Source organism: Scyliorhinus torazame, chromosome 1 (genome assembly GCF_047496885.1).
Source record: "Scyliorhinus torazame isolate Kashiwa2021f chromosome 1, sScyTor2.1, whole genome shotgun sequence".
NCBI lineage: Eukaryota > Metazoa > Chordata > Chondrichthyes > Carcharhiniformes > Scyliorhinidae > Scyliorhinus > Scyliorhinus torazame.
In genome coordinates this window covers 256,281,589-256,301,367 of record NC_092707.1, presented here as the reverse complement: position 1 = coordinate 256,301,367, position 19,779 = coordinate 256,281,589, and the positions used below count along the sequence as shown (strand labels likewise).

Below are 19,779 nucleotides of genomic sequence, written 5' to 3'. Positions count from 1 at the left end.
CACAATCTTCCAATCCTCCTCAGATAAAAGGGGTTTCCTAGAGGTCTGGCAAACTGCAAATGTTACTCCTTTATTCAAAAAGGGTGAGACGAAAACCCAGTAACTACAGGTCAGTCAGTTTAACCTTGGTCGTGGGAAAGCTTTTAAATTCAGGACAAAATTAACATTAATTTGAACAAATACAGATTCATTAAGGAAAACCAGGGCCTTGTTACGGGAAAATTGTGCTTAGTAAGTTGGTTTTCTGTTGAAGTAACAAGGTTGAGGAGAGTAATATGGCTGATGTGACACAGACTTTCAAAAGGCATTTGATAAAGTTAAAAACCATGAATGGCAGCATAGAACATTACAGCGCAGTACAGGCCCTTCGGCCCTCGATGTTGCGCCGACCTGTGAAACCGCTCTGAAGCCCATCTACACTATTCCCTTATTGTCCATATGTCTATCCAATGACCATTTGAATGTCCTTAGTGTTGGCGAGTTCACTACTGTTTCAGGCAGGGCATTCCACACCCTTACTACTCTCTGAGTAAAGAACCTACCTCTGACATCTGTCTTATATCTATCTCCCCTAAATTTAAAGGTATGTCCCCTCGTGCTAGACATCACCATCCGAGGAAAAAGGCTCCCACTATCCACCCTATCCAATCCTCTGATCATCTTGTATGCCTCAATTAAGTCACCTCTTAACCTTCTTCTCTCTAACGAAAACAGCCTCAAGTCCCTCAGCCTTTCCTCATAAGATCTTCCCTCCATACCAGGCAACATTCTGGTAAATCTCCTCTGCACCCTTTCCAATGCTTCCACATCCTTCCTATAATGCGGCGACCAGAATTGCACGCAATACTCCAAATGCGGCCACACCAGAGTTTTGTACAGCTGCAACATGACCTCATGGCTCCGAAACTCAATCCCTTTGCCAATAAAAGCTAACACCCCATACGCCTTCTTAACAACCCTCTCAACCTGGGTGGCAATTTTCAGGGATCTATGTACATGGACACCGAGATTTCTCTGCTCATCCACACTGCCAAGAATCTTACCATTAGCCTAGTACTCTGCCTTCCTGTTATTCCTTCCAAAATGAATCACCTCACACTTTTCTGCATTAAACTCCATTTGCCACCTCTCAGCCCAGCGCTGCAGCTTATCTATGTCCTTCTGTAACTTGTAACATCCTTCCGCACTGTCCACAACTCCACTGACTTTAGTGTCATCTGCAAATTTACTCACCCATCCTTCTACGCCCTCCTCCAGGTCATTTATAAAAATTACAAACAGCAGTGGCCCCAAAACAGATCCTTGTGGTACACCACTAGTAACTGGACTCCAGTCTGAACATTTCCCATGAACCACCACCCTTTCTCTTCTTCCAGCTAGCCAATTTCTGATCCAAACTGCTAAATCACCCCGAATCCCATGTCTCCGTATTTTCTGCAGTAGCCTACCGTGGGGAACCTTATCAAACGCTTTACTGAAATCCATATACACCACATCAACTGCTTTATTCTCATCCACCTGTTTGGTCACCTTCTCAAAGAACTCAATAAGGTTTGTGAGGCACAACCTACCCTTCACAAAACCGTGTTGACTATCTCTAATCAAATTATTCCTTTCCAGATGATTATACATCCTATCTCTTATAAACCTTTCCAAGATTTTGCCCACAACAGAAGTAAGGCTCACTGATCTATAGTTACCGGGGTTGTCTCTAGTTCCCTTCTTGAACAAGGGGACAACATTTGCTATCCTCCAGTCTTCTGGCACTATTCCTGTAGACAAAGATGACTTAAAGATCAAAGCCAAAGGCTCAGCAATCTCCTCCCTAGCTTCCCAGAGAATCCTAGGATAAATCCAATCCGGCCCAGGGGACTTATCTATTTTCACACTTTCCAGAATTGCTAACAACTCCTCCTTATGAATCTCAAGCCCTTCTAGTCTAGTAGTCTGAATCTCAGTATTCTCCTCGACAATATTATCTTTTTCCTGTGTGAATACTGATGAAAAATATTCATTTAGCACCTCTCCTATCTCCTCGGACTCCACGCGCAACTTCCCGCTACTGTCCTTGACTGGCCCTACTCTTACCCTAGTCATTCTTTTATCCCTGACATATCTATAGAAAGCTTTAGGGTTATCCTTGATCCTACCTGCCAAAGACTTATCATGTCCCCTCCTGGCTCTTCTTAGCTCTCTCATTAGGTCCTTCCCAGCTAACTTGTAACTCTCGAGCACCCAAACTGAACCTTCATGTCTCATCTTTACATAAGCCTCCTTCTTCCTCTTGACAAGTGTTTCGACTGCTTTCGTAAACACAGTTCTCTGGCTCGACCACTTCTTCTCTGCCTGACAGGTACATACTTATCAAGGACATGCAGCAGCTGTTCCTTGAACAAGCTCCACATTTCCATTGTGCCCATCCCCTGCAGTTTTCCTCTCCATCCGATGCATCCTACGTCTTGCCTCATCGCATCATAATTGCCTTTCCCCCAGATATAACTCTTGCCCTCACTAAAGTAAACGTAATCGAACTGTGATCACTATCACCAAAGTGCTCACCTACCTCCAAATCTAACACCTGTCCTGGTTCATTACTCAGGACCAAATCCAAAATGGCCTCGCCTCTCATTGGCCTATCTACATACTGTGTCAGGAAACCCTCCTGCACACATTGGACAAAAACGGACCCATCTAAAGTACTTGAACTATAGCGTTTCCAGTCAATATTTGGAAAGTTTAAAGTTCCCCATAACAACTACCCTCTTGCTTTCGCTCCTATCCAGAAGCATCTTTGCAATCCTTTCCTCTACATCTCTGGAACTTTTCGGAGGCCTATAGAAAACCCCTAACAGGGTGATCTCTCCTTTCCTGTTTTTAACCTCAGCCCATACTACCTCAGTAGACGAGTCCTCATCAAACGTCCTTTGTGCCACCGTAATACTGTCCTTGGCTAACAATGCCACCCCTCCCCCTCTTTTACCACCTTCCCTGAGCTTACTGAAATATCTAAACCCCGGTACCTGCAACAACCATTCCTGTCCCTGCTCTATCCATATCTTCAAAATGGCTACAACATCGAAGTCCCATGTACCAACCCATGCTGCAAGTTCACCCACCTTATTCCGGATGCTCCTGGCATTGAAGAAGACACACTTTAAACCACCTTCTTGCCTGCCGGTACACTCCTGCAACTTTGAAACCTTACTCATGACCTGACTACTCTCAACCTCCTGTATACTGGAGCTACAATTCAGGTTCCCAAGCCCCTGCTCAACTAGTTTAAACCCTCCCGAAGAGCATTAGCAAATTTCCCCCCCCAGGATATTGGTACCCCTCTGGTCCAGGTGTAGACCATCCCGTTTGTAGAGGTCCCACCAACCCCAGAATCAGCCCCAATTATCCAGAAATCGGAAGCCCTCCCTCCTGCACCATCCCTGTAGCCACGTGTTCAACTCCTCTCTCTCCATATTCCTTGTCTCGCTAGCTCGTAGCACGGGTAACAACCCAGAGATAATAACTCTGTTTGCCCTAGATCTACGTTTCCACCCTAGCTCCCTGAATTCCTGCCTTACATCCCTATCCCTTTTCCTACCTATGTCGTTGGTACCTATGTGGACCACGACTTGGGGCTGCTCCCCCTCCCCCTTAAGCATCCCGAAAGCACGATCCGAGACATCACGCACCTTGGCACCTGGAGGTAACACACCAACCGCGAGTCTATCTCGTTCCCACAGAATCTCCTATCTATCCCCCTAACTATGGAGTCTCCAATGACTAATGCTCTGCTCCTCTCCCCCCTGCCCTTCTGAGCAACAGGGACAGACTCTGTGCCAGAGACCTGTATCCCATGGCTTACCCCTGGTATGTCCCCCCCCCCAACAGTATCCAAAGCGGTATACTTGTTACTAAGGGGAACGACCACAGGGGATCCCTGTACTGACTGCTTCTTCCCAGCCCCTCTCACCGTCACCCATCTATCTTTATTCTTCGGAGTAACTACATCCCTGAAGCTTCTATCTATGACCACCTCTACCTCCCGAATGATCCGAAGTTCATCCAGCTCCAGTTCCAGTTCCCTAATGCGGTTTCTGAGGAGCTGGAGATGGGTGCACTTCCCACAGATGAAATCAGCAGGGACACTGACGGAGTCGCTCACCTCAAACATTCTGCAGGAGGAACATTGCACTACCTTCCCTGCCATCCCCTCTAGATAAAAAAAGAAAAAGAAAGAAAGAGCGTACCTGTTATTCACTCCCCTTCTCAGCAAGAACTCACTCAGCAACCTCTGCGCCCCGCACGATAACACCTGAGGGAAAAGAAAAGAAAAACTACTTACCAGTCACCAGCCAATCACTTACCTGCAGGCTGTGACATCACGGCTCAACTTCTTTCTACTTCTACCTGCCCTCGAGCCTTCCTCTTTATCTTTACAGCGGTTGTTTTTTTTTGGTTAGAGGAGGGGGTAGGGAGGGAAACACTGAAGAAGTGTTTCGGGTTTAAGTGTCACTTGACAACAGCTCCTCCACAAACCACCTTCAAGTTAGAGTGACCGCACCGGACGTATGCAAATTTTCCCCGCAACAGCCCATCAGCAGCTCCGCTCTACTGCCTTCTGCTGGCTGCTTGGCTTCACTTGAAGACAAGTGGTCTTTACTACAAGAGGATATGAATATAAGAATAAGGAAGTCTTGCTCCAACCGCAAGGGGCTGTGGTGAGACCACATCTGGGATACTGTGTGCAGTCTTGGTCTCCAAATTTAAGGGAGAATGTACTTGCATTGGGGGTACGGCGAAGGTTCACTAGATTGGTTTGTGGGATGAGAAGGTTTAACTATGGGGACTTCCGGGTGCGGCGATGACCAGCTGAGTCGCACGTTTCGGCAGCTCCCGGTGAAACGGACTTTTGGGCTCTTGATAGGAGCCCCAACGGCAATTTTGACGGCTAAAAACACTGTGCGGTAAACCAGAAGGGAATCCCCCCTGGATACGGATGAAAAAAGGAGGAGAAAGTGGCCGGATTGCAGTGGATCCTTTAGAACAGCGGCAAGGAAGGCAAGCAAAAACCAAGATGGTGTCGGAAGGTGGCAGTTTAACATGCGGCCCTGAACAACAAGAGTTCTTGAAATGCTGTGTGGAAGAGCTCAAAAAGGAAATGAAGAAAGAGCTGTTGGCCCCGATACTACAGGCGATCGAAGGGCTAAAGGAGGAACAAAAGACCCAGGAGCGGGAGCTTCGGGTCGTGAAGGCAAAGGCAGCCGAGAATGAGGACGACATACAGGGCCTGGTGGTGAAGACGGAGACTCATGAGGCACATCAGAAACAATGTGTGGAAAGGTTGGAGGTACTGGAGGACAACGCAAGGAGGAACAACCTGAGGATTCTTGGTCTTCCTGAAGGTGCGGAGGGAGCGGATGTCAGGGCATATGTGAGCACGATGCTGCACTCGTTAATGGGAGCGGAGGCCCCGGCGGGTCCGTTGGAGGTGGAGGGAGCATACCGAGTGATGGCGCGAGGACCGAGAGCAGGAGAAATTCCCAGAGCCATAGTGGTGAGATTCCTCCGTTTTAAGGATAGAGAACTGGTCCTTAGATGGGCAAAGAAAACTCGGAGCAGTAAATGGGAGAACGCGGTGATCCGCGTTTATCAAGACTGGAGTGCGGAGGTGGCGAGAAGGAGGGCGAGCTTTAATCGGGCCAAGGCGGTGCTTCATAAAAAGAAGATAAAATTTGGAATGCTGCAACCGGCAAGACTGTGGGTCACATATCAAGGGAGGCACCACTACTTTGAGACGGCGGATGAAGCGTGGACTTTTATTGTGGAAGAAAAACTGGAATGAGCGGGTTATTAAAAAGAACGTTTGAACAAAGTGGTGGGGCGAATGTGGGGGGCGAAGAGGGGGGTTAAAAAGGGGGGAAAGAGGTGTTTTATGTACTAATCCTGCGATGTGGTAACTTTTCTCTCTTCCACAGGTGGTGATGGGGGGAGGAGGGGAGGTGGAGGAGATGGGGCGTTGGCCATTGGGGGCGGGGCCAAGGGAGAAGCGCAGGCTTGGTTCCCGCGCTATGATAATCATGGCGGGAATAGAGAAGCAGGAAGGAGGGGGCGACGCACAGTGCGAGCCGAGGTCCCGGGGGGAAGCCGAGGTCGGCCAGAGTTTGCTGACTTCTGGGAGCAACATGGGGGGAGTAATTACGCTAGCGGGGGATCTACCGGGGGGGGTGGGAAGGGGGAATTACTGGGTTGCTGCTGCTGGGGAGAGGGGGGAGCTGATATGGGAGGGGATGGGCGGGGGGGCACCGCCTGGGGGAGATACAGCTGCGTGGGAACCGGGTGAGGAGCTGGAAAAAGGGGGTGGCTAATCGACAAGGGGGGGGGGGGTAGGAAGCCCCCCAACCCGGCTGATCACGTGGAGCCGTAAAGAGGGCACGGGTACTCGCACACCTTAAGAAACTTAAGGCAGATGTGGTTATGTTACAGGAAACGCACCTGAAACTGATAGACCAGGTTAGGCTACGCAAAGGATGGGTGGGGCAGGTGTTCCATTCGGGGCTAGATGCGAAAAACAGGGGGGTGGCTATATTAGTGGGGAAGCGGGTAATGTTCGAGTCAAAGACTATAGTGGCGGATAATGGGGGCAGATACGTGATGGTGAGTGGCAAACTACAGGGGGAGACGGTGGTTTTGGTAAACGTATATGCCCCGAACTGGGATGATGCCAATTTTATGAGGCGGATGCTAGGACGCATTCCGGACCTAGAGATGGGAAAGCTGATAATGGGGGGAGATTTTAATACGGTGTTGGAACCAGGGCTGGATAGGTCGAAGTCCAGGACTGGAAGGAGGCCGGCAGCAGCCAAGGTTCTTAAAGATTTTATGGAGCAGATGGGAGGTGTAGACCCGTGGAGATTTAGCAGACCTAGGAGTAAGGAGTTCTCGTTTTTCTCCTATGTCCATAAAGTGTACTCGCGAATAGACTTTTTTGTGCTGGGAAGGGCGTTGATCCCGAAGGTGAGGGGAACGGAGTATACGGCTATAGCCATTTCGGATCACGCTCCACACTGGGTAGACTTGGAGATAGGGGAGGAAACAGGAGGGCGCCCACCCTGGAGAATGGACATGGGACTAATGGCAGATGAGGGGGTGTGTCTAAGGGTGAGGGGGTGCATTGAAAAGTACTTGGAACTCAATGATAATGGGGAGGTCCAGGTGGGAGTGGTCTGGGAGGCGCTGAAGGCAGTGGTTAGAGGGGAGCTGATATCAATAAGGGCACATTGAGGGAAGCAGGAGAGTAAGGAACGGGAGCGGTTGCTGCAAGAACTTTTGAGGGTGGACAGACAATATGCGGAAGCACCGGAGGAGGGACTGTACAGGGAAAGGCAAAGGCTACATGTAGAATTTGACTTGCTGACTACGGGCACTGCAGAGGCACAATGGAGGAAGGCACAGGGTGTACAGTACGAATATGGGGAGAAGGCGAGCAGGTTGCTGGCACACCAATTGAGGAAAAGGGGAGCAGCGAGGGAAATAGGGGGAGTGAGGGATGAGGAAGGAGAGATGGAGCGGGGAGCGGAGAGAGTGAATGGAGTGTTCAAGACATTTTATAAAAAATTATATGAAGCTCAACCCCCGGATGGGAGGGAGAGAATGATGGGCTTCTTGGATCGGCTGGAATTTCCCAAGGTGGAAGAGCAGGAAAGGGTGGGACTGGGAGCACAGATCGAGGTAGAAGAAGTGGTGAAAGGAATTAGGAGCATGCAGGCGGGAAAGGCCCCGGGACCGGATGGATTCCCAGTCGAATTCTTTAGAAAATATATGGACTTGCTCGCCCCGGTACTGACGAGGACCTTTAATGAGGCAAAGGAAAGGGGACAACTGCCCCCGACTATGTCTGAAGCAACGATATCGCTTCTCTTAAAGAAGGAAAAGGACCCGCTACAATGCGGGTCCTATAGACCTATTTCCCTCCTAAATGTAGATGCCAAGATCCTGGCCACGGTAATGGCAATGAGAATAGAGGAACGTGACCGGGGGTGGTCCACGAGGACCAAACTGGGTTTGTGAAGGGGAGACAGCTGAACACGAATATACGGAGGCTGTTAGGGGTAATGATGATGCCCCCACCAGAGGGGGAAACGGAGATAGTAGTGGCGATGGATGCAGAGAAAGCATTTGATAGAGTGGAGTGGGATTATTTGTGGGAGGTGTTGAGGAGATTTGGTTTTGGAGAGGGGTATGTTAGATGGGTGCAGCTGTTGTATAGGGCCCCGATGGCGAGCGTGGTCACGAATGGACGGGGATCTGCATATTTTCAGCTCCATAGAGGGACAAGGCAGGGATGCCCTCTGTCCCCATTATTGTTTGCACTGGCGATTAAGCCCCTGGCGATAGCGTTGAGGGGGTTCCTAGAAGTGGAGGGGAGTACTTAGAGGAGGAGAAGAACACCGGGTATCTTTGTATGTGGACGATTTGTTACTATACGTGGCAGACCCGGCGGAGGGGATGCCAGAAATAATGCGGATACTTGGGGAGTTTGGGGATTTTTCAGGGTATAAATTGAACATGGGGAAAAGTGAGTTGTTTGTGGTGCATCCAGGGGAGCAGAGTAGAGAAATAGAGGACCTACCGTTGAGGAAGGTAACAAGGGACTTTCGTTACCTGGGGATCCAGATAGCCAAGAATTGGGGCACATTGCATAGGTTAAATTTAACGCGGTTGGTGGAACAAATGGAGGAGGATTTCAAGAGATGGGATATGGTATCCCTGTCACTGGCAGGGAGGGTGCAGGCGGTTAAGATGGTGGTCCTCCCGAGATTCCTCTTTGTGTTTCAGTGCCTCCCGGTGGTGATCACGAAGGCTTTTTTTAAAAAGGATTGAAAAGAGCATCATGGGTTTTGTGTGGGCCGGGAAGACCCCGAGAGTGAGGAAGGGATTCTTACAGCGTAGCAGGGATAGGGGGGGGCTGGCACTACCAAGCCTAAGTGAGTATTATTGGGCCGCTAATATTTCAATGGTGAGTAAGTGGATGGGAGAGGAGGAGGGAGCGGCGTGGAAGAGATTAGAGAGGGCGTCCTGTAGGGGGACTAGCCTACAGGCTATGGTGACAGCCCCATTGCCGTTCTCACCGAGGAACTACACCACAAGCCCGGTGGTGGTGGCTACACTGAAGATTTGGGGACAGTGGAGACGGCATAGGGGAAAGACTGGAGCCTTGGGGGGGGTCCCCGATAAGAAACAACCATAGGTTTGCCCCGGGGGGAATGGATGGGGGATATGGAATGTGGCAAAGAGCAGGAATAACGCAACTGAAAGATCTGTTTGTGGATGGGAAGTTCACGAGTCTGGGAGCGCTGACCGAGAAATATGGGTTGCCCCAAGGGAATGCATTCAGGTATATGCAACTGAGGGCTTTTGCGAGGCAACAGGTGAGGGAATTCCCGCAGCTCCCGACACAAGAGGTGCAGGACAGAGTGATCTCAAAGACATGGGTGGGGGATGGTAAGGTGTCAGATATATATAGGGAAATGAGGGACGAAGGGGAGACTATGGTAGATGAACTAAAAGGGAAATGGGAAGAAGAGCTGGGGGAGGAGATCGAGGAGGGGCTGTGGGCAGATGCCCTAAGCAGGGTAAACTCGTCGTCCTCGTGTGCCAGGCTAAGCCTGATTCAGTTTAAGGTATTACACAGGGCGCATATGACTGGAGCACGGCTCAGAACATTTTTTGGGGTGGAGGATAGGTGTGCAAGGTGCTCGAGAAGCCCAGCGAATCATACCCATATGTTTTGGTCATGCCCGGCACTACAGGGGTTTTGGATGGGGGTGACAAAGGTGCTTTCAAAAGTAGTGGGGGTCCGGGTCGAACCAAGCTGGGGGTTGGCTATATTTGGGGTTGCACAAGAGCCGGGAGTGCAGGAGGCGAGAGAGGCCGATGTTTTGGCCTTTGCGTCCCTAGTAGCCCGGCGCAGGATATTGTTAATGTGGAAAGAAGCCAAGCCCCCGGGGGTGGAGACCTGGATAAATGACATGGCAGGGTTTATAAAGCTAGAGCGGATTAAGTTCGTTCTAAGGGGGTCGGCTCAAGGGTTCACCAGGCGGTGGCAACCATTCGTCGAATACGTCGCAGAAAGATAGATGGAATGGAAAAAAGAAGGCAGCAGCAGCAGCCCAGGATCGGGGGGGGGGGGGGGGGGGGGGGGGAAAGGAGGAACCAGAAGGACTCTTAGGGTTGTTAATATATACTGTATAATATGTATAGGTCGTTGCGACAGATAATTATATATTGGACTGTTAAATTATATTTTTGGAGAGTGTTACTTGTGATAAGGCAGTTGCCAATTAGGGTTAGTTTTCATTTTTGTTACTAATTATTTATTCATTTTTTGTTTATAAAATAGGTCATTGTTATTTGTGTTGTTATAATATTGTGTAAGGGATGCACAATGTACTGTGTTGGTTGACCAAAAATTTTCAATAAAATATTTATTAAAAAAAAAGAGAAGGTTTAAGTATGATGAGATGCTGAGTAAATTGGGTTTATACTCTCTGGAGTTTGGAAAAATAAGAGGTAATCTCATTAAAACAGAGGAGATTCTGAAGGGATATCACAGGCTAAACATGGAGTCCATTTCCCCTGGCTGATGAATTTAGAACATGGGGCACAATTTCACGATAATGGGGAGATCATTTAGGACTGAGATGAGGAGAGGTGTCTTCACTTGTTGAGTATAGTTAAGATTGAGATAAACAGGTTTTTGGTCTCGGGGGATTCAAGTGATATAGGGAACGGGCAGGAAAGTGGAAGAGGGCAGAAGATTAACCATGATCATATTGAATGGCAAAGCAAGCTTGAGGGGCCCTGTGGTCTACTGTTCCTATTGATTACATTTTTATGTTGTGCTGTTGGTGGAAGGACTGAATATTTAAGGTGATGGCTGTGATGATGTTTAAGTGGGCAGCTTTGTCCTGAATGGTGTTGAGCTTCAAGTATTGTTGGGGCTCTACTCAGGTAAATGGGGAGTATTCCATCACAGTCCTGGCCTATACCTTGTAAGAGTTGCAAAGGTTTTGAATCAGGAGAGTCACTTGTTGCAGAAAAAACAGCCTGACTGCTCTTGTAGCCATAACATCTGTCTGCCTTGTCCTGTTACGTTTTGGTCACTGGTGATCTTCAGGATGCTGAGGGTTGGAGATTCAACAATTGTAATGCCACCATTGGCACATAACTGCTCAAGTTTGGATGCTGTTTAGGCTTTGTGCACACGCCACTGTCTGCTTTATTAACTCAGGAATTAAATGGAACGGAACACCATACAACTGTCACAATCTCTTGACTTTATGATGTAGGGAAGGTAATTGATGAAGCAGCTGAATATGGTTGGGCCTAGGACACTGTCATGAAGAACCCATGTAAACAATGTCATGAGGCTGAGATGACTGACCTCCAGCAATCACAACTGTCTTCCATTGTGCAAGGTATGACTTCCAGCCAGAGAAACGTATTCCCTTAAACCATACTGACTTCAATTTTGCTCGGTCAAATGTTGTTTTGATGTCAAGGGCAGTCACTCTCACTTATAGTGAATACAGTTCTGCTACTGCTGATGACCCACAGCATCTCATGGATGCTCATTTTTGTGCTGTAAGATGTGTTTTAAATCAATTCCGTTTGGAACAGTGGTAGTGTTACATAACTTTGTCTTGACAAAGACCTTTACCAACAGTGTCCCTCTTAATACTTGATAGCTGTCCATGGTAATAATGCAGGTGCATTTGTGACAGGTAGATTGACAAGGATAAGGTCAAATGTGGTTTTCCCTTATTCTCTTACCACCTGCGCAGGCCCAGTCTGCCAGCTATGTATTTCGGGACTTAGCCGGTTAGGTTAATTGTGGTGCCACCATACCACCCCGGTGATGAACAATGAAGTCCCCAATCCAGATTACATTCGGAGTCCTTGCCATCAGTGCTCCTTCCAAGTGGTGTTCAACTTGAGAGGTACTGACTCATCAGCTAAGGGAGGCTGGTGGCTGGCAATAAGCAGATTTCATTGCCTGAAGAACTGCTATGGATAGAAACCGCTGAGTTGGGATAAATTGGTGCGTTTCAGATTTACAGGAAGAGATAGTGATTGATGTCCCAGGGATCTGCGCTGGGAAGTCTGCTTTTCATTTATGGAAGTGATTTCTTTTTTTTCTCCTTTTTAAAAAATAAATTTAGAGTACTCAATTATTTTCTTTCCTATTAAGGGGCAATTTAGCGCAGCCAATCCACCTAATCTATACATCTTTGGGTTGTGGGGGTGAAACTCATGCAGACATGGGAAGAATGTGTAAACTCCACATGGACAGTGACGCAGGGCCGGAATTCGAATCCATGTCCTCAGTGCCGTAGGTAGCAGTGCTAAACACTGTGCCACCGTGCCGCCCAATGGAAGTGATTTCTAATAACATACGAGGACCAACCTTTGTTGATCATTCTAAGTCAGACGGCATGACAAAGTGGGAGGATGAATGCAAAAGGAAACAGACAAGTTGGTTGAGTGGTAAGATAGGAGGGTATTGAACACTGAGATGTGTGAAAAGAGTACATTTTGGAAAAAGGAATATGAATGAAGTAGTTTATAAACTATAAATCCATTATCAGAGCACTCATGCTTTCACGTTGATCTATATTATATAAAGCTTCGGAGACCATTTGCCAGTGTAATGGCCTTTTCTACCTGTAGTGTCGCCAATGTATCTATGACCATGGATTTCTCTGTGCATTGTCTCTGCTGGGAGTGAAAACTCCCATGGTTATAGGTGGGGGTGGCTTACTGTATCAGCAACAGAGAAAGAGAGAGATGGATAAAAATCTAGCAAAAAATGGGATGGAAGAATACAAGAGGTATCATGGAATGTTTCCTCAACACTTAGGTTGGCAAATAGAGCATGTATTTTCTAAGCTAGAACATTCCTATCCATGCTCCTTCTCTGTCCATGGTAAAAGCAATCACAATTCTGCAGACTTGCATCTTAACTTTCTCATACGGTCTATTCACCACTTCCTTTCTCTAACTGTTTCATTGAACCTTGTACAGATTAAAAGTGACAAATCATTGACACCAGCTGTGCCCCTTTCTAAGTCAATTACAGTCATGTTCCACATTTCCTATTTTTCAGTGATATTTTGCAATTATTTGTGTGAAATGTTATTTGCAACTTATTTGGCGCCTAGTAAGTAAAGTTACCAGAGTCCCAGAGGACCATAAGCTGTGTTCCCCTTTGAGGGGGAGAGCTGAACGGTGGTGATTTAACCTGAGGATCACCACACCTCAGGCGAGGAGCAAGGTTGAGAAGGCGAGGCCTTCATGAATAATTGCCTACTGCTGCCCTGGCAGTTGGATGATGCTCCGCAACTAGCAATTGCTATCTTTGCCACAGCCTGGAGCTGTGATGCCTGCTGGATGAGCAAGTAGAGCCTGACAGAGCAGGCATTGAGCGATAGATTAAAAAAATGTTTGTGGGTTGGCTGGCTGGCGAAGGCACATTCACGATTTGTATCCTGGACTGTGCCATTGCCAGCTAAAGAAAAAAAAGTTGAATTTACACCCTTTTCACAACCCAAGGACTTGCAAAGTGTTTTACAGCCAATTAAGTATTTTTGATGTAAAATGACGATTGTAATGTAGGGAAATACATCAACAAATTTTCACACAGCAAAGCATCACAAACAGCGACGAGATGCAGGACCAGGTCTGTTTTAGTGTTTGCTTTTGTACTAGTGATCTTCGAGGGGTAAATAACACCAGAAAAACTCCCCGGGCGCTTCTTCAAATAGTGCCTTGGAATCTTTTGTATCCACCTGAGGTGGCAGACAAGGCTTTGATTTAAAATTAAATCTGAAATACGGCACCTCCGGTCATACAGCCCTCCTTCAGTACCTACCTGGATTATGTGCTAAAATATCTGGAATGGGATATCTGACTCAATAGATACCACTGAGACAAGGCTGATATTAGGGTTAACACGACAATTATGATAAAAATCAAAATACAGCAAATGCTGAAAATCTGAAAACAATACAGAAAATGCCGGAAACACTCATCAGGTCAGGTAGCATCTGTGGAGTGAGAAAGATAAGTAAAACATTACAGGTCTGACTAAAGTGGTTGACCTGAAACATTAGCCTCAAATATAACCACTGAATGAGCCACTTGTGTAGTTTACAACAGGTTGGTGAGGGAATAATAGATCTGACATCTTTGCAAATAGCCCAGTTCAAACCAGCAGCGCCAATGAAAGCATATGCCAGTGTCAGTCAATAGCAAGGTACTCCACCAGATGGTATCACCCAATAATTATAGTGAGGCCTCAGGCCTGCTCCACCATTCAATAAGATAATGCTGATCTTTTGTGTTTCAAATTCCATATTTCCATCTACCCCCTCGATAACCTTAGATTCTTGTTAGGTAAGGGAATCTATCTCTCCCCGCTTTAAAAGTATTAATGACCCTCACTCTCCTAAACTCCAGTGGAAACAAGCCCAGTTTGTCTAACCTATCCTCATAAGAAATCCCGCTCATTCCAGGCATCCATCCAGTAAGCCGCTAACACACTTCCTTAAAAAAGGAGACAAAACTGCACACAATATTCGAGAAGTGGTCACATCAATACTCCGTATAACTGAAGTATAACATTCTTACCTTTATGAGTAATTCCTCCCTTAATAAAATCTAGCATTCCATTTGCCTTCTTAATTACTTTTTTAAATTCATTCAAGGGATGTGGGCGTCGTTGCCTAGGCCAGCATTTATTGCCCAGGCCAGCATTTATTGCCCAGGCCAGCATTTATTGCCCAGGCCAGCATTTATTGCCCAGGCCAGCATTTATTGCCCATTCCTAATTGCCCTTGAGAAGTTGGTGAAACGCATAGTGAATGTATTTACATATATTCATGTGGAAATAGATATTTTGGAAAGTCTTGAACCACTGCAGCCCATGTGGTGTCGGTACACCCCCAGTGCTGTTAGGAAGGGAGTTCCAGAAGGAACAGCGATAGATTTCCACGTCAGGGTGTGAGTGGCTGGAGGGGAAATTCAGGTGATGGTGTTCCCAGGTAGCTGCTGCCCTAGCCCTTCTAGATGGCAGTGGTCATGGATTTTGAAGGTGCTGTCTAAGGAGCCTTGGTGAATTCCTGCAGTGCATCTTGTAGATGGTGCACAAGGCTGTTACAGTGCATTGATGGTAGGAGTGAATGTTTATGGAAGGAGCGCCAATCAAGCGGGCTGCTTTGTCCAGAATGGTGTCAAGCTTCTTCAGTGTTGTTGGAGCTAAATCATCCAGACAAGTGGCGAGTATTCCATCATCATCATGGAACAGAATCATTATAGAACCCTTACAGTGCAGGAGGCCACTCGACTGATCAGGTCTGCACCGACCCTCCGAAAGAGTCCCCCCACATAGGCCCACACCCCTGCCCTATCCCCGTAACCCCACCAACATTTAGACATTAAGGGGCAACTTAACATGGCCAATCCACCTAACCTGCAAATCTTTGGACTGTGGGAGGAAACCAGAGCACCCGGAGGAAACCCACACAGACACAGGGAGAAAGTGCAAACTCCACACAGTCACCCAAGTCGGAATCGAACCTGGGCCCCTGGTGCTGTGATGCAGCAGTGCTGACCACTGTGCTACTGTGTCACACTACTCATATTCCTGACTTGTGCCTTGTAGATTGTAAACAGGCTTTGGAGAGTCAGGAACTAAGTTACCCGCTGCAGGATTCCTAGCCTCTGACCTGCCCTGGTAGCCACAGCACTCGTATGGCAAGTTCAGTTCAGTTTCTGGTCAATGGTAGCCCCCCAGGATGTTGATAGTGGGGATTCAGCAATGATAATGCCATGGGGCGATAGTTAGATTCTCTCTTGTTGGAAATGGTCATTGCCTAGCACTTGTGTGTTGCAAACGTTACTTGTCAGTCCAAGCCTGGATATTGTCCAGGTCTTGCTGCATTTGGACATGGATTGCTTCAGTAGTCACAAATGGCGCTGAACATTGTACAATCATCTGCGAAAATCCCTACTTCTGAGTTTACGATGGAAGGAAGATCATTGTTGAAGCAGGCAAAGATGGTTGGTCCTATTGAGCCTAGGACACTACCCTGAGTTACTCCTGTCCTGGAGCTGAGATGTCTGACCTCCAACAATCACAACTATCTTCCTTTGTGCTATGACTCCAAAAAAAGAGAGCGTTTTCCCCCTAATTCCCACTTACTCCAGTTTTGCAAGGGCTTTTGGATGCCACACTTGAAAAATACAGCTTTGATGTCAAGGGCAGTCACTCTTAACTCATCTCTTGAGTTCAGCTCATTTGACCATGTTTGAACCAAGGCTGTACTGAGGTCAGGAGCTGTACCTGCATACCAACATTTGTGACTCATGCACTGGAACACCTAGATCCCGCTGCACCTCGGAATTCTGCACCATTCTCTGTTTAAGTTATACTCTGCTTTTTATTCTTCCTGCCAAAGTGAACAACTTCACATTTTCCCATATTATATTCCTATGCCAGGTTTTTGCCCATTCATTTAATCCATCTATATGTCAGCAACCTCACGTCCTCTTCACAACATACTTTCCTGCCTATCATTGTATCATCTGCAAATTTAGCCAGAAAGAATAAGGCGGGAAAACAGGCGCAAGGCGGATGGGAGTTCCCTCACACCGGGGGGGCCGAGGAGTGAGCAGGAGTAGCCGGGGTCAGTTGAAGTCAGCTGACTTACGGAAGTGATATGGGGGGAGCAATCAAGCTAGATAGGGATCTAGCGCGGGGCGGGGGGGGGGGGGGGACAACTGGGTTGCTGCTGCGGAAATCCAAAAGGAAATGGCTAAAGAGTGGGTGGTCGGGGGCGAAGTGCGACGCTGGGGGAGCGAGCGGGAGCGCGGAGGCGCGATATGGGACTGGCCTAGAGAAGGTAATGGCTAGTCGACACGGGAGGGAGGCAGGTAGCCCCCCAGTGAGGCTGATCACGTGGAACGTGAGAGGCCTGAATGGACCGATAAAAAGGGCCCGAGCGCTCGCGCATTTGAAAGGACTAAGGGCAGACGTGGTTATGCTCCAAGAGACGCACCTAAAGGTGGCGGACCAAGTTAGGCTAAGGAACGGATGGGTGGGACAGGTGTTCCACTCAGGACTGGACGCAAAGAACAGAGGGGTGGCCATTTTGGTGGGGAAACGGGTAGCATTTGAAGCAAAGAACATCGTAGCAGACAGTGGAGGTAGATATGTAATGGTGAGTGGTAGGCTGGAGGGAATGGAGGTCGTGTTGGTTAATGTGTATGCCCCAAACTGGGACGATGTGGGGTTCATGAGACGGATGCTGGGGCGTATTCCGGACCTGGAGGCAGGAAATTTGATTTTAGGAGGGGACTTCAACACGGTGCTGGACCCGGGGCTAGATAGATCCAGCTCAAGGACCGGAAGAAGGCCGGCAGCGGCCAAGGTACTTAAGGGGTTTATGGACCAAATGGGGGGAGTGGATCCATGGCGATTTCTTAGACCCAGGGCTAGGGAGTATTCCTTCTTCTCCCATGTCCATAAAGTGTACTCCCGGATAGATTTTTTTGTTTTAGGAAGGTCGTTGATCTCTAGGGTGGAAGAAGCTGAATACTCAGCGGTTTCGGACCATGCCCCACATTGGGTGGACCTGGAAGTAGGAGAGGACAGGGAGCAGAGAACACTCTGGCGATTAGATGTGGGACTGATGGCGGATGAGGGAGTGTGTGCAAGAGTGAGGGGGTGTATTGAGAGATACCTGGAGGTCAATGACGACGGCGAGGTCCCTGTGGGAGTGGTCTGGGAAGCACTAAAAGCGGTGGTCAGAGGAGAGCTGATTTCTATTGGGGCCTACAAAAGGAAAACAGAGGCCAAGGAAAGGGATAGACTACTGGGGGAGATTTTAAGGGTGGACAGGGAATTTGCAGAGACCCCGGAGGAGGAGCGGTACAGGGAGAGGAGACGACTCCAGACCGAGTTTGACCTTCTGACCACCAGAAAGGAGGAGGTACTGTGGAGGAAGGCACAGGGGAGGAGGTATGAATATGGGGAAAAGGCTAGTCGCCTGTTGGCGCACCAACTGCGAAAGAGGGCAGCAGCGAGGGAGATAGGAGGAATTAGGGATGAAAGGGGAGGCACTGAGCGAAGGGCAGGAAAGATAAACGAGCTGTTTAAGACCTTTTATGAGGAACTGTATAGGTCTCAGCCCCCAGAGGGAGAGGAGGGGATGCGGCAGTTCCTGGACCAATTGAGGTTCCCAAAAGTGGAGGAGCAGGAGGTGGAAGGCCTGGGGGCACCAATTGAGGTGGATGAGGTTATTAAGGGACTGGGAAGCATGCAAGCAGGGAAGGCCCCGGGGCCGGACGGGTTCCCGGTGGAATACTACAGAAAATATGTGGACTTGTTGGCCCCGTTGTTGGCGAGGACGTTCAATAAGGCCAGGGAAGGGGGCACTTTACCCCCGACGATGTCGGAGGCGACGATATCGCTAATTTTGAAGAGGGTCAAAGATCCGTTGCAGTGCGGGTCCTATAGACCTATTTCACTATTGAACGTGGACGCCAAATTGCTGGCATAGGTGCTGGCATCGAGGATAGAGGACTGTGTCCCGGGGGTGGTGCACGAAGACCAGACTGGGTTCGTAAAAGGGAGACAACTGAATGTTAACGTGCGACGACTATTAGGGGTGATAATGATGCCCTCAGTGGAGGGGGAGGCAGAGATAGTGGCGGCAATGGACGCAGAGAAGGCATTTGATAGGGTGGAGTGGGAGTATTTATGGGAAGTGTTAAGGAGGTTTGGGAACGGGTTTATTCGCTGGGCTAGGCTACTTTATGGGGCAAGCGTAGTTACAGGTCGACATAGATCGGAGTATTTCCGATTATATAGGGGAACAAGACGGATGCCCGCTGTCTCCATTGTTGTTTGCATTGGCGATTGAACCTCTGGCCATGGCGTTGAGAGACTCCAGGAAATGGAGAGGGGTGACTAGAGGGGGAGAAGAACACCGAGTTTCGTTATACGCGGATGACCTATTGTTATACGTGTCGGACCCAGCAGGGGGGATGATAGAGGTTATGCGAATTCTGAGGAGGTTCGGGGAATTTTCGGGGTATAGGTTAAACATGGGGAAGAGTGAATTATTTGTGATACATCCAGGGGACCAGAGTAGAGAGATAGAAGGCTTGCCTCTAAGGAAAGTGGAAAGAAACTTCCGATGCCTGGGGATTCAGATCACTAGGAGCTGGGGAACCTTGCACAGACTTAATCTGACACGGCTGGTAGAGCAAATGGAGGGGTACTTTAAGAGGTGGGACATGCAGTCTTTATCGCTGGCGGCAGGGTGCAAGCAATTAAGATGATGGTCCTCCTGAGGTTCTTATTTGTATTCCAATGTCTCCCTATTTTAATCACCAGGACCTTTTTTAATAAAATAGACAGGAGCATTACGAGCTTTGTGTGGGCAGGGAAAGTTCCGAGAGTAAGGAGAGGGTTCCTTCAGCGCAGTAGGGACAGAGGAGGACTGGCACTACCAAACTTGGGAGATTATTATTGAGCCGCCAATGTGGCAATGATACGTAGATGGATGATGGAGGGTGAGGGAGCGGCGTGGAAAAGGCTGGAGAGAAGGTCCTGTAAAGGGACGAGTCTAGAGGCGCTGGTGACGGCACCGCTACCGCTCTCACCTAAAAAGTACACCACGAACCCGGTGGTGGCGGCAACACTGAATATATGGGGACAGT

At 48.4% G+C, this 19,779-nt stretch overlaps 1 protein-coding gene across 4 annotated transcripts in view; it reads right to left on the bottom strand.

Annotated features, from left to right (window-relative positions):
- Positions 1-19,779, bottom strand: part of usta (uronyl 2-sulfotransferase a) — a 150,211-nt gene that overhangs the window by 105,810 nt on the left and 24,622 nt on the right. The gene's annotated exons all lie outside the window — the stretch shown is intronic.